Source organism: Archocentrus centrarchus, chromosome 19, assembly GCF_007364275.1.
Source record: "Archocentrus centrarchus isolate MPI-CPG fArcCen1 chromosome 19, fArcCen1, whole genome shotgun sequence".
Taxonomy (NCBI): domain Eukaryota; kingdom Metazoa; phylum Chordata; class Actinopteri; order Cichliformes; family Cichlidae; genus Archocentrus; species Archocentrus centrarchus.
In genome coordinates, this window is record NC_044364.1 from 7,887,345 (window position 1) to 7,900,147 (window position 12,803).

The following is a 12,803-nucleotide window of genomic DNA, read 5'->3' on the forward strand; positions in this document are numbered from 1 at the left end:
TCCTGTCCATTCTGGTTACTCCCAATGAAAATCTGAGCATCTTCAGCTCTGCCACCTCAAGCTTGTCCTCCTGTCTTTTTTGTCAGTGCCACCATCTCCAAACCATACATCATAGCAGGTCTCACTATCATCTTTTAAACCTTCCCTTTTACTCTTGCTGCTATCCTTCTGGCACAAATCACCCCTGACACTTACCTCCACCCCTCCACCCTGCCTGCACTCTCTTCTTCACCTCTCTTGTTCACTGTCTGTTGCTTTGGATGGTAGACCCAGATGTTTAAACTCATCTCCCTTCACTACCTCTGCTCCTTGCATGTTCACAGTCATCTGGCAACACTTCCCTGCCACCCCAAGCCTGCCTCAGCTCCTTTCTGAACTCTGTATAACCTTCTTCCTTCTTCAACATTCACCATTTAATCCTTGCCTCTGTTTTCACTCACTTAATCTTTTCGATGCCCAAAGTCATCCTGGAGACTACCATTCGATGCCGCCCAGCTACAGTACATTCTCCCCTGACATCACCTTGCAGTCTGCTATCTCTTTCAGATTGAACCTTCTACATAAGATGTAGTCTACCTGTGTGCACCTTCTTCTGTCCTTACTGTATGTTACCCTGTGGTCCTCTCTCTTCTTAAAGTACACGTGCACCACAGCCATTTCCATCCTTTTCCCAAAATACACCATCATCTGTCCTTCTGCATTACTCTCCGTAACACTATATCTACCAACACCTCTGTTTCCTTCACCTACATGTCCATTAAAGTCTTCTCCAATTGTCAATATCTCCCCACAGGAACACTCTATCACTTCATCCAGCTGACTCCAGAATTCCTCTTTCTCTTCTGACACCCAACATGTGGGGCATACACTAACAATCAAGAGGACAAAATGTGTGTCTGTTCACAGAAAGGTAAAAAGCAATGCTCCAGGTGAGGCTTGAACTCACAACCTTGGCATTGCTTCATAGGCTACTGCTTTATAAGTACCATGCGCTAACCAATTGCGCCACTGGAGCCTTCGTTTGGCACTGTTTGGGCTATATTTGTGAATTTTTATGAATGCCTATGACTGATACAGCTCTTTATCCTGCCCCCAGAGGGTGGAACACGGTATTGTTTTTGGTATGTTTGGCTGTTGGTTAACAATATTACAACAAAACTACAGTACCAGTCTGAGTCATAAAAAATTTGCACGAAAGCAGGTCACCTGATTTAATTTTCACCATAATTAGGACAAGGTCAAGGAAAAAAAAACAAAGAGAAAAATTTAAAAATCCCTATTTTTTTTAACGTAGGGCAAACTTATTAAAAAAATCATATCTCCCTTTAAAGTCGGATTCAACTGATATTCGGCACACAGTTGTGGGCGATGCCAAGAACTAGTGCCAAACTGAACATCATATGAGTCCGATCCAGATTCTGGATTTGCAGGGTACTTGAATTTAGCATGGGAAACTCCATTTAATGCATATTTTTAGCCATAATCTCAGCTGAAAAAAAAGACACATCATCCTCCATTTGTTGCAGTAAGAAGCATATCACTGTTGTCAATGGACATGTAACATTTGATAGGGATGTGATCCGGATACGCAAATATATGACACAACTTTTGACTCTTTATCAATCCGGTCACTCAAGTCCCCTATTATCAAATAAAAAGTCTACTGGGGGCGGGGTTTCCTGTTCCTGGCACCCACCACTTGTTTAGGAGACTCTTCCTCTGGCATTAACATCAACACAGAAATGCTGGGTTGGGAGCTTCGTGGCATGGGTATGTAAATACCAGCAGATCCAATCATAATAATAAAGCGACAATAATTAAAGTCGATACAATTACATCCCATTCTTCCCTTCATGCTGTGATGGTGGATGTTTTGGTCATCTTGTTGGGCTTCTGTACTTTAACCAGGCCCAAACTCATCTTCCTCTCTTGTCTAACCAGCAGCAGGCACATAACTCAACAAAGTTATTAATGCAACTTATAGAAATCAGTGATAAAACAATTAACTAACCCAGACAAACTGACTGCCTGCTATGTAACACCAGTAACATAAACCTGAGCAGATAAAAAATATCAAATATTTAGAATTCGTTAGTTATTAAGCTCCATTATAATGTACAGAATTCAAAAACATACCACTTCCATTATCTTGGCTGATTTTCCCATGATATTTATCTAAGAATAATATGATTTTGGTTTGAACCAAAACAGTGAATATAGATATCAGGTTACCGTTACTGCTAACAGATAACAGAAGTGATTCTTTTTAAAATTCTGTGAGTATGGTACATCATAATGAAATTGGCATATAAACTGACCTTTTCTGTTTGTCAGATAATCAGTAACCCTCTCTTAGGCACGCGGGATGAAAATCAAATCAGATGTGACGCCTTATGAAAGCAATAACATAAGCCAGCTATGATGACAGTGCCCTTTTACACTGAAACTATACACACCATTAAACACTGATGGCTAATCTCCCAACACTGGTCAGAGGTAGACAAACTGAAGTTTTGTTGTGTTTGGGGAACGGCCAATAGATGGCAGCCCGAGACCAGTAACTTACAGGTCGCGGTGCAACACAGTAACACGACTACAACTGAGGGTGCGAAGCTCAAATTACAGCAGTGCTTTTGTGGTGTTCTTGGGCATTTGAATGTCATTAATTCAAGCAGGTTTATTAGCGTGCAGAACGCTCAGTGTTGCCCCTGATGTTCCCCATGTGTTGTACCCACTGAGGTTTGTTGATGCTGTTGCTTCCTTCCTCCTCTCTTTGAGCGTGTGTGGATGCACGCACACACGCTGGCATTTGCATGCACATACACACATGTGATTGCTCTGGCATTCATTAAGTCTTGTCTGTAATTGACTCTAAATAAGTGTGCACTTATGTTAGAGAGGAGCTGAGAGGACAAACAGCACAGACAACACTGATCTGCATACAGAATGCATGAGAAGTCGTCTTTGTACGCCTAACTGCAGCTAACTTTGGTATCGTGAAAATCTGTTGCCCATACCCTACTCTTTTTTATTATTAAAATGCAGCGATTGCTGTACTTCTAAAATTTGAATTGTTTTGATACTTTTGCTTGATATAGAGTTTAAGCTTTGTTGTAGTTTTTGTTCTAGAATATTTTCAAAGGCCTGGAGCTCAGGCAGGCAAATTTAGCACCCTAACACTTAAAGAAAATCGCTGTCTTGTTCCTATGTTGTTTCATGATACCAGGCGGGCTCACAACAAGCCAGACTCGTCAATTCTGCACGCTTCTGGAATGGCCTTTCCAAAGCCCTTCACCCTGTTGAAAATTTGTGGACAAGCTGGGTCTGTGCCAGGAAACCTATCGATTTAAATGAACTCTACCAATTCTGCCAAGAAGAGTGGCCAAATATCCAACCAGAATTATGACAGAAGCTTGTTGATGACTAACAAAAGCGTCTGGCTGAGGTGCAACTTGCTGAGGGATGTTTAACCAAATATCAGTGGGGTTCTACGTATAATTTTGACCCAGTGTGGATTAGAAAAAATCCAAAATCATTTCTAACTTCTTTTTTTTAGTCACTAAAGATGTATACTGCACAATCATTTGACCATTGGGGGGGGGGGGGGGGGGGGGGGGGGGGGGGGGATACACATTATTACAGCTGTAAAAAGAATATGGAGGAGGAATAAAATGAATAGATGCAACAATAAAAAAAAACAATCCTATAACAATAATACTATACAATAATAAAAGAAAAATATACACTTTAACAAAGAAATATTATTTAAATTATAATATATATGATACAAAAAGACAGTTTGATATTTTTGGCTTATTAGTCACATATTAGTCAAGTATTTTATATATATAAATAGAGGCACCCCTTTCTTCAGCTCTGATAGCTGAGTGACTTCCCTCTGCTGCCTTGATCTTAGCCTCTTTTCTTCTTTTCCATGGAGGGCTCTGCTCCTTGTGGCTGTTCATCTTACAGGCAAGCATCTCAAGGATCAGTGTTGCCATGGTATAGATCAGCTGGTTGGTTTCAGTGATGGTCACAATAGAGACTGTCCATACTGCTGCATTCACCTCTTCTAGTAGACTTTCACATAGTCTTGGTTTTCAGCTTAGCCATGATCTTCACTTTCAGGTCAGGCCCTTACAAGATGCATGTCCCGGCTGGGATTTAAACCCCCGACTTATGTTCCAAAGACTGTATTGTTGCTATTATGCTGTCTGTGTGCCTGTCTGTCTGTTTTTTTTTTTTGCCATTAAGTTGCATTTTTACATGCAGGACTGTGTTCACTGGCAGTGGCTTTCAGAAGTGTTCCTGAGCGTGTGACGTGATTTCCTCTAAAGGATCACGTCTGCTTTTAATGTCACCTGAAGTTCCCAAGAGCACGTCCATTCAGCGCTGCTTTATGGCCTTTTCCCAGATCAAAGAGAGTTTTTTCATATTCTCCCACCGAGAAGGTTCCCAGTTCAAACCGCAGTGGGGACCCTTCTGTGCGGAGTTGGTTTATTCTCTGTGTGCCTAATTAAATTTCCTTAAACTATCACTTTGCTATACTTATAGCATGTGCTCAGGAAAACTATGGGATCTATCATGAATTCCTTTTTCTGTGTTATCTCCATCTTGTAGGTGGCTGAACAACTAAGAGTGAAAAATTAATGACCCTGCATAGAATTCCTGAAAAATAATCTCATTCTGTCATCTACTGGCTCCTTGGTCTAATTAGAGCAGCACCCAAAGCCATTACCCCCCCCATCCCCCAGCCCACAACAACCACCACCCTCCTCAGAGGAAATTATCTCTCCTCTCTCTTCCCAACTTCCACCCCCACCCCCACACATACACACTTCTGCACTCATCCTTTCTCCAATCCAACTCCTGTCACGTCCACCTCCTCCACCTCATGTTCATTTCATGCCTCCCTATTTCCATCACTCATTCATCATTTGGTTTTTCTAACACCCCCCAAACCTCTCCTCTCCTGCATCCCCCCTAAACTCTCCATCAAGGCTCCTATAGAGATGGTAATGTAACATGAAGAGGATGGTATCTGCGAGCCATTGATCAGCATCAAACGAGACACATTTAGACACCCCTACGGTGCTCCCAAGACCTCCCCCACCTCCTCTTCCTCTTCCTCCACCTCCTTGTGTAATGTTTTAATGGTTGGTTGTTTTTTTTTTTTTTTTGGGGGGGGGGGGGGGGGGGGGGGTAGAAATTGAAGCTCACAATGCCTATGTGATTTGCAGGTATTTACAATGAAAAGATGAGAGCAGGGAGAGGGAAAAAAATGATAGATAGATAGATAGATAGATAGATAGATAGATAGATAGATAGATAGATAGATAGATAGATAGATAGATAGATAGATAGATAGATAGATAGATGTAGCTGCTGTTGTGGCTGCATGGAAAGGTGACCCTGAAACGGGACCCTGACAGCTGGCCAACAGGTGGCAACTGACAGACCCTCTCTCTTCATTGTGTCTGCAACACATAATAATACACACACAAACTCCTCCGACTCAGCACCCTGGCCATCAGGTGAAGGAGGCTACCAAGTGGCCACGAGAGGAGTGGCTGTATTTATATGTGTGTGTGTGTGTGTGTGAGTGTAAGAGAGAGCGAGAGGAGGGAAGGGGGAGGGGTACCACAGGCCTTGCGCACACCTGGCTGATGATCCCATCTATGTCAGAGCTGATGGAGAGTAATGTTATAGTATCCTCCCCCAACATGGTCCCATACACCACCTGGGCTGACACTGAAAAACCTTCTGCCACTTGTGTGTGTGTGTGTGTGTGTGCGCGTGTTCACTATAAATCTTGTGTCTAGTATCTGCTTAATCTGCAAGGTCCACAAATACTAAGCATATGCAAGTTACTGCGTCATATGACTGACTTTGTTTCTCTATTTTCTAGCAGTTTAGAGGCCGCTAACTCTAAATGGCGTGACTGGCTGCATTATTTGTTATTTTTGGTCACTGGGATGTTAAAACTATATATAAGAAATAACCAGATTTAAAAGAAAAAAAAAAAAAAGCTTCAAAAGCATGCTGACTTTGCCCCCAAAATAAAAACTTCCTCTGGAAGTTATACTCTTTGCTCTCTGAAATTATAAGATGTGTATACATAGTGATATTTTTGGATTTGCGTGCAGTTTTTGTGACTTTTTTTCAACATCAGAACAGCAAAGCCTTCAAAGTTCCAGCCTATCTTTTCCATAAGTTTACTTGCAGCTCATTTGCATTTCTTACAGCTTGGATCCATTATGACTCAGTCACACTAGAGTAAAAATAAGACAGCAACCTCTTTGCAACTAGAAAAAATTAGTGGTTGCCGGTGGTTGCATTGAATTTTTCCCACTTTTGGCGACTGATTGCAAGTAGTCCTTGGTGACCTACTGGTCACCAACCTGTGCTCAATCACTTTTAATTGCAAAACAATTGCATAGGTTGCCTGGTGGGAGGCAACCTGTCTCCAAACAATCATGGTCTGACTCTAACTGTAGTCACTCTCAGACAGATTGGCGAAGGTTTGCAAATAATTGCTGTCTAATATATGAATGCAGACAGATTGCTAACATGCTGCAATTGGTCAGTCTGTGCTGCTCAGTGCAACTCATCTACAGCGTGTCTCCTTGCGATAGGGCACACAACTTAAATGGTTACACCATATTATCACAGATTGCATGTAATTGGCTACTTGACCCCATTGAGTTGCAAACTGATAGCAGACTAATAGCAGATGAATGTTGTTTTATCACTGACTTGATGCACTCAGGTCACTTTGAGGACAGCCGCTGACTGCGAGTGGTCACATTGTCTCTGATTTCAAAGCAGCCATTTCAAAGGCAGCAAGATCACAAGTTCACTGCACAAGGTGGCAATAATTTTAATCGTGCCACACACACACACACACACACACACACACACACACACACACACACACACACATATGTATATGTATAACCAAAGATGCGTTTCATAAAATTGTGGGCAAGTTTGGCATACAGTTTCTTTATATGGAGTTTGTTATATACAACATGCTGTTGTTGATAATTGTCCCAAATAACATCAAAGTGGTGCAACACTCATCTCTTTGACTGTGTCAAACTGTCACGCTGGATGAAATGTGACTATCTTTCTGAGCGCTGCCTTCCTGCACACACACGCACACTCCCACATGCACACATACACACACACACACACACACACACGCACACACACACACACACACACACACACACACACACACACACACACACACACACACACACACACACACACACACACACACACCTCTTTGTCATCTCCAGAGGACAATCCTCCCCTTCTATGCCATGTGTCCTCCAGCCGCCCTGAAGACTTGCTCTTATCTTGCACTCATAGGCTCACATTCACTAATTACACACACACACACACACACACACACACACACACACACACACACACACACACACACACACACACACACACACACACAAACAAACACATAGGTGCACCTACATGCACTTACTTCATTAGTGATCACTCTGACAATGCCCTCTCCCTGTACGCCCTCTCAGATTCTCTCCGATGACGAGTAATTCTCTTTCTTTCCCTCAATCTGTGTATTCATGTTTATGTGACACCCCCCACCCCCACCCCCTTCCCTGTGTGTAGGTTACGTCTCACTGGATTCATTTTCATGGAATTGTTATGTGATGTTCACACAGTACACATGGGACCCCAAGGAGGAGGAGGAGAAAGACAAATAGCATGTTAAAAAGCAAAATAGAGGCTTGTGCTAAAATTAACCATGCACCGTCTGTTGGCATAAAGTCATCAATGGATGCTCCTCAAGGAACTTTATTAGAACCCATGTTATTCAGTTTTTACAGTGTAATATTCCACTACTGCACTGTGACATAGAACTGGAAATGCTTAGAGAGTCCTCTGCCTTTTCCCTCTCTTGCAATTTTAGAGAAAGTGATTTAGGTCTGCATGAATTAAATGGATTCTTTTGCTTGTTGCAGCTCCCCACTATAGTGGTAACCCACTGTAAAGGGAGTCCAGACTCCATGTGCTAAGATTGTTTTTGATAGGTAAGTCAAAATAAGGTAACCCCACTTTCTGTGATAATTGCTGTGAATTTTTGTAGCTTGTGGAAATTGCTGATAATTTCGTGACTTTGACCCATTGGTGGTGCTAAAATTCTTGAGGCCCATACACAACTCTCAGTGAAAATAGGAACCAGTGCAATCACTAGGAGGTTTTTGGTGCGTCACCTTCTTTGCAACTGATTTCACCCAGCAAGCGCAACCTTGAGGAGCCACTGCCAACAAGTTGGGGGAAAACACATTTTTCAAAGCAATCGGTGGTTGTAAGACATCCAATATGGTGGACAACTCTAGGAAATGTGTGCATGATGTCATGTGAGAAACCTCAGTAGGTGTTCCAGTGGCGAGAGGCAGAAACAGTACTGTTCTTGAGAGCACAAACCCACCAAGGGGAAAAAAAATCCCAGACATCAAAACTGCAATCCTCATTTTTGTTGCCTGAAACCAAACCACAGACAGTAGTTTGGATGCAGACTGAAGTCTCTGATCTGGTCTCTGTGAATGCCCAACATTCAACCCAGCTATCGCCTGCACTCTCCGATCCAAATTAATAAATGTGCAGCAGCTATTTCATTGCATTTATGCATAAGTGCAAAAACTATTTAGACAGAGGTGGTTTACACAGTTGAGTTAGCAGCTGTGAAGCAACAGGAAGAACAGCCATGGAAAGGTTAACATAACTAGCTTAAGTATTAACAAGAGAAAATGAATGATTTCCACCAAAGCCAGTGTACAGTCCCTGAACACTGGCTTTTTCAGCAAGAATAAAAATAACTGCCATGCAGGAGGAACAGAGAAGGTTTACAGATGTAGTGAAGGAGGATATGCAGAGGGTTGGTGTGACAGAGGAGGATGGTAGGGATAGGGTGATATGGAGGCAGATGATCTACTGTGGAGGTGTGGAGGAAGTGTGCTGAGAACAGAGACACAGTGATCCATCACTGGCTCCCTGTACACATGGGTTAGGTACTGCTGTAGGGCTGTAGGTCCTGGGTCTGGGGTTTGGGGCCAACTAGGAATCCAGAAAACCTTTTATACAATCTTTTTTCCTCATCCAGTGAGTGTCCAAGTGTCACTAATGGAGCTGACTAAGAAAGACATTTACTTTTGGTCAGGACTACTATAGTCAATAGAAGATTTTTATTTCTATCTGTAGTCATTTATATTTAGAAAGCATAAAATGAGGAGAGAAGCAGCAAGACCTTTGTACAGAAGAGGTGTAGAAACTCATATGAGATTTGCCAGATGGATGTGTAGAGGGGTATAAGCTGAGCCTGAGCTGATGTGGGCAAGTACTGAGATCAGCTGATATGGTAGGATTGCTGCTGGACTTTGTGGATTACCTAAACTTAATCGAATGCTCATTTTCTGGAAAATTTGCAGCAAAGTGCTTTATTAAATTTACTGCACTGGACTAACCAGTGGAGTACTCTACAGTGCAGCTGAACTGAAAGTATAAGTTTTTTAAAGCATAGCTGGTGTGGACTGGTGTGTCTTTTCAAGCCAAATGGCAGGCATATTGTTCTTGAACAAAATGGTGTGGTGTACCAAGTAGCCACGAAATCACGCTTTCATACTTAAGACAAGTACAGCTCAGTTGGCGATATCACCTCTGCGTTCTGTATAGTTTTGTGTGAGGTGAATGAGAATGGGAACAGCTTGTCACATTTCCAGTATTGTACACAGTCATTACAGACGTCAGGAATGTGGCTCTCCCACATTGCACTTCTCATATTGTTCTCAATGAAACGATTTGATTACCCTGTTTGTTTCATGCTGTTCCAGTTGGTTAGCACTGGGTCAATAGCTATGCAAGGCTAAGAGGAAGGGGCCATTGTGTCCGGTGTAAGACAAGCAGGAATAATCATTGAACAAGGCAAGTCTGGGCCTGCCTGAACTGAGGAGCAGCTGCTGGCTGTTACCAGTCAGTCACAATGTTGTGATGGGCCATTATGACTCAGTAAAGGTAAAACCAGTTCAGCTAGTTTTCTTGGTCCAGACAAAACTGAGCATTTTAATTGCTTTGTTCTTAATGATCCAACTAATTTTAATATTAGACAAAGATAACCTCATTAAATACAAAATGCAGTTTTTAAATTATTTTATTTATTGAGGGGGAAAAAGCTATCCAAACCTACCTGGCTCAACCCCCTTGTTAAATTATGAATTAACCACACTTTTTTGGAAAGCTGAGTTCAATTTAACTAGCAGCATCCAGGCCTGATGACTGTCAGACCTGCTGAATCAAGAAATCACTTAAATAGAACCTGTCTGACAAAGCAAAGCAGGCTAAAAGATCTCAAAAAGCAGCATGTCATGTCACGATCTAAAACAAACAGCTCAGAAACAAAGTCACTGACACCTATCAGTCTGGAAAGGGTTACAAAGCCATTTTTGAAGCTTTGGGATGCCAGCGAACCGTGCTGAGAAATGGAGAAAAGTTGGAACAGTGGTGAAACCTCCCAGTGGTGGCCGTCCCACCAAAATTACTCGACGACTCATCCAGGAGGTCACAAATGAACCCAAAACCACATCTACAGAACTGCAGGCCCATTTTCAATCAGGTAGACCAGTCGGAGTGTCGGCGCACCCAATTGCATAACTGCTTTTAAATGCCAGTAGAACTGAAACCACATACGATAGAGCAATAATTATTAATGCATATAAAACCAGAGGATTTACGCTTACAGATCATATCATAAAACGAGTACAGAGTACAAGGAGTTATAGTGGGATGCGGCAGGTGAGGAACACTAAGATAGGTTGTAGTGGCTCAGTGAGGGTAAAAACCAAAATCACTACTCATAATAATTTCTATTGTGCGCTCCAGCAGAGTTTATTTGTGTGTGATCAGCTGCTGCCGCTGCTGCTTTAAGGTTTACTGCTCTGTGTGGATTTACACACCTGAATTCAATGAGATTTAAACCAGTATTTCACGAGCTGACCATGAACACCACAGCTGCTGTGCACCAGTCCAACACAGAGCTTTACTGTAAACTCACCACAGTACAACTGCACTATTTTCATGCAACTTTTGAATAACACAAAGTTAGTATATCTCAGTTTGTTTTCCAGGATGTTACACAACCTTAGTAAAAACAAAACTGCACAGAAGATTTCAAAGAAAAACAGAGTAAATACAAAATACCGTTTTTAAATGATGATTTAATTTAATAAAAGAAAAAAGCTATCCAAACCTCCCTGCCCTGTGTAAAATTGCCCCCTAAGCCTAATAACTGGTTGTGTCACCCTTGGCAGCAAGAATTGCAATCAAGTGTTTGTGATAACTGGCAATGAGTCTTCACATCTCTCTGGAGGAGTTTCGGACCATTCTTCTTTGCTGAATTGTTTTAATTCAGCCACACTGGAGGGTTTTCGAGCATGAATGACCTGTTTAAGGTCACGCCAAAGCATCGCTGAATTAAGTCCAGACTTTGACAAGGCCACTCCAAAACCTTCATTTTGTTTGTGTTTTTCTGGGACATTCAGAGGTGGACTTGCTGGTGTGTTTTGGATCATTGTCCTGCTGTATAACCCAAGTCTGCTTGAGCTTCAGGGCACAAATCGATGGCCGGGCATTCTCTTCCAGGGAATTTTTTTCTGGTACAGAGCAGAATTCATGATTCCATCAATTACAGCAAGTTGTCGAGATCCTGAAGCAGCAAAGCAGCGCCAGACCATCACACTACCACCACCATGTTGGACAGCTGGTATGACGTTCTTGTCAGAGGTGGGAAGTAATGAAGCACTAATACTTCATTACAGTATCATGGGGTGGACTTATTTTTTCACACACTGCTTCTGCATTTTGGCTCAGGTTTTGTTTAATAAATAAAGACAGTGTAACATGTCATGGTGTTCATCTCAGGTTGTATTTGGAATGTTTGTATCTTGTAAGTATCAGATGCCACTACATCTCTCAGTGGGACGTGGTGTTCCACTCCACTGTGTGTGGCTGAGGGACATTTTGTCACTCATCAATGGTTTTTGTAGCAGGACAGCCACAAAACTGGATCAGATACTGTATGTTTGCCTCTGTTACAAATTTATGCAAAGAAAACGCATTCGGCCTCTCTGATTACGATGCAAATCAACCTCAGTCCCAATTTTAGTTCTTGAAATGTTTTAACATCCCATCTTTCTTATTCCTCGTCTTCTACCATTATCCCTCCACACAGCAACAAATCAGAGCCTCTCCTTTCTGAGATACAATTTGACAGGCAATTCGGCATCTCATGAATATTTTTGGAAGGCGCAGCGCTCCATAAGATGAGTTCAGACTAAATACTATCATCATCCTTACGGCTATAATCTTCAAAAGTCCCTTATTTTGTGTTTTGGAAACTTGCTGGGAAATTCTGATGTTGATGTGCTATAGTATTGATTAGTTTTCTTCTTCTTTACTTTGTGGGAAAAAAGCACCACATAGCAAGAATTTAAATTTTGAGTCTGTAATCAGCTAACCGACCTCAGATTGCTGAAATGAATCAGTCAAGAGAAGAATTTCAAAAATCTCGTGTTTACTGGGTGAAACTAGTGGAAAAAATTCCACATCCGACCCAGTGCCTCCAATTGATCACAACTCCTGCAACAGCTCCTGTCACTGTACTTAAAAAGGAGTAAGGTTAAATCAGCAGTAATCTCTTTCCTCTCATTGCTAATCTGTAGGCATCTGTAAACTCCACTTTGTGCTCTGTTTCTTTTTAGAAGATCAGC

The 12,803-nt window shown here is 42.0% G+C and overlaps 1 non-coding gene across 1 annotated transcript; it reads right to left on the minus strand.

Moving 5' to 3' along the window:
- Positions 1 to 921: 921 nt before the first annotated feature.
- On the minus strand, positions 922 to 1,015 carry trnai-uau (transfer RNA isoleucine (anticodon UAU)). Its single transcript has 2 exons — positions 978 to 1,015; positions 922 to 957 (listed from the first exon to the last, which is right to left on the minus strand). It is a non-coding gene; the product is annotated as a tRNA-Ile (tRNA).
- Between the last annotated feature and the right edge of the window lie 11,788 nt (positions 1,016 to 12,803).